The 2,850-nt window shown below is 43.8% G+C and overlaps 1 pseudogene; it reads right to left on the bottom strand.

The window, feature by feature from the left end:
* Positions 1-1,224: 1,224 nt before the first annotated feature.
* Positions 1,225-1,645, bottom strand: LOC121459881 (annotated as a pseudogene).
* Positions 1,646-2,850: the final 1,205 nt, after the last annotated feature.

Here is a 2,850-nt window from a genome sequence, read left to right on the forward strand (position 1 = left end):
CTCAGGAGTAAAGACACGACTTGTTTAGAAAACCTCATTATTTACATTGGAGGTCAACACTCTATAAAGTTACAATTTAATACAAAAATGTGGGTGAAGCCAGTATCTCACGTTTTATAAATGAACTAACATGTAGAGAGTCCTCGTGCCCTTTTCTACAAGATCACAACGGAATTCAACCACCTTTCACTGTGCAGGCAGGGCTCTCTAGCATTTCCTTGGTGAAGGGCTAATTACAAGTTGCTGAAATCTTAAACATGGCAATGTCACTACCGCTGTCTCTATCCAAAGAGCACACAAATAATTTACAAGAGCAGGTTTTGTATTCATTTTATTTCCCTTGATGGAAGAAAATCAGTCTCTGTGTTTTCCTGTTTATTTGCTTCTCATGTAGTCAAACACTCTCTTGTCTGGACCATTGTATGTCGGCTTCTGTGCCCATTCTCCACACCTTCACGCCAAGCATTCCAAACTCCCAATCTGGCCTTGTCTTTGCCCGACTAGAACACTTTCAGTTCACTATTATTCTCCAAACAGGGTCCCGAGTCCTAAACGTCACTTAGAAGCCTGCTATGTCTCTTCCCCTCTTCCCACGTTTTCTTGCCAGCTACCAGATCTCCCACTCTTTCATCGGAGCTTCACGGCTGACATTTATTCACTTAAAATAACTTTATTGACACTGGCAATACAAGTGCTTTCTCCCTTAGTCTAGCTAATTCATATTTACCTTTAACATATTTTCTTTCTTGCCGCAGTCCCATCGCTCGAGCTCACATCTACACACAGGCAAACCCACATTTACTGCAGGCTGAGCTTTCCCTTGAATGTCAGCTTCATCTTTCTGTCCAAGTTCGCTGGACTTTCTGTGCTCATTGACGGTCTTTCAAAGTAGTTGTTCTTTTCCCGCCTGCCTTTAAGACCAACAGTGGTTCTTGGACGTATGGAAAATGAAATACATTTCCCATTGGGTTTTCTTTCCTGTGGACCAAGGGTGAAAACGAGTCCCCTGCTTTCAATTTGGCTCTACCCTACCCTCCATTGTATTCCGCAGTATAAAACCTGCTGGCAAACATCCGGGGTCTGGCATGCATCGATGGCACTGTGAATGTTCCGCTTCCTGTAGTACTCCACGAGTGGGGTGGTCTGCGTGTGGTAGCCTCCAGGCAGATCTTCAAGGCCTTCTCATTGTCATCTGACCTGAGGATCAGGGGCTCTCCAGTGATATCATCTTTCATTGGCTCCTTTGGAGGGTTGAACTCCTCATGGTAGGACCAGCCACTCTTGGGGTGAATCTGTCTTCCAGTGATCCTCCGGATCAGCAGGGAGTCTGGAATGCTGAACTCAATCACTGAATCAAGCTTCTCCTTCCTCTTCTCCATGAGGTCCTCAAGCATTTCAGCCTGCCTCACAGTCCGAGGGAAGCCATCAGTTTTCCAGCATCCGTCGTCGCCTTCAGCTCCTTGCCCAGCTCTGAACCTGAAGCCACCATGGCTCTCAGCATGTCTCCAGTGGCCAAATGGCAGACATAGAAGTTTTCTGCCAATCTGGGCTCCTGGGTCCCCTTGCCAGCCCCGGGCGGCCCCAGCAACATGGCCCGAATGCCCTTCCGACTCTCTGGCTCGGGAGCCAGCGCGCTGGGAGCCATGTCTGCCAATCTGTATCTGCAATGTGTCTTGCTTTGAAAAAGAAGTCACATAGACCTAGAATCTAATAAATGATTAAGACAATAGATTTGGTTACTTGGGTCTGGACATGTTAATCAGCATTCTCACTGGAGCTGAGTTCCTGGTTCTCTGTTCCTGATTGTGGCTTTTGTCGGTGGTGACCTGTCTCAGACAGCCAGGGTCCTCACACTCTGGACAGTGACAGTAGTGGTTACTCATGCCATTCAATGGTAGCAGGAGAGAGTAAACACCAACCTGAGAAATCCCCAGATTCTCCCCAGGTGTTCTTTGTTTTTTTTTTCTTCCAAACCCTTCATTATAACCAGACAATGTCATTATCCTCAGACAAGATCAAATATTAACTGGTTTAGACTGGCTCATAAGTTCCACTCTTCAAGACAGAGATAACTGAAAGTCATGAAAATGTGTATCTGTTCCAAAACTGGTGATGTTTGCACAAAGAAAAAAGACATGGGCAAAACAAACAAAATGTGTTCATCCTCCATTTCAAATGACCAAACTTTCCTCCAGGAAGAAACCATTCCAGATTTGTACCTCTGTATTAAAATATAATATGTGCCACCCAAACTGATACAAACAACATGACAGTTAAAACAAATTTAGAAATAAAAGGTGATATTAAGATAATTGCATATTTATTTAAAATCCCACACGGGGATGTTGACAGTCCTATTTTGGAATCAGAACCTTCCCTTCCGGCTTCTCTGTGTCCCCTCACGTATGCTCACCCTGTAAGGAACAAAGTGAAGACACTGGAAACAGGATCATGTCTTGTGCTAGTACCACTTAATAGTCGGTTTGAAACAGAGCAGTGACAGCTAAAGTTCTGGGAGTCAGAACGAGGTCAACTATAGCAACTTCTTTACAATTTCTAAAAGGTTTCTTTCTATCCCCCCTTTGCATTTGAAAATGCTAAAAGATGACTAGCCTAATTTATTTCATTAGAAACGTGCCTTGCTTCTAATCAATATAAAGTTTGTTTTTGTTAATATTATTTATTATTATTATCTCTAAGTATTAGTTACTTTTCATGTTATTACAAAACCCCTGACCAAAGCAACACAAGGAAGGCTGCAGTTGAACATAGTAGGGAAGACCTTGTGGCAAGAACATGAGGCCACTTGGTCACATTGTTTCCTCAGTCAAGGGGTGTCAAGAATTGGAG

Source organism: Microtus oregoni, unplaced genomic scaffold (assembly GCF_018167655.1).
Source record: "Microtus oregoni isolate MIOR12 unplaced genomic scaffold, Mior012 000019F_ref0000042, whole genome shotgun sequence".
Taxonomy (NCBI): domain Eukaryota; kingdom Metazoa; phylum Chordata; class Mammalia; order Rodentia; family Cricetidae; genus Microtus; species Microtus oregoni.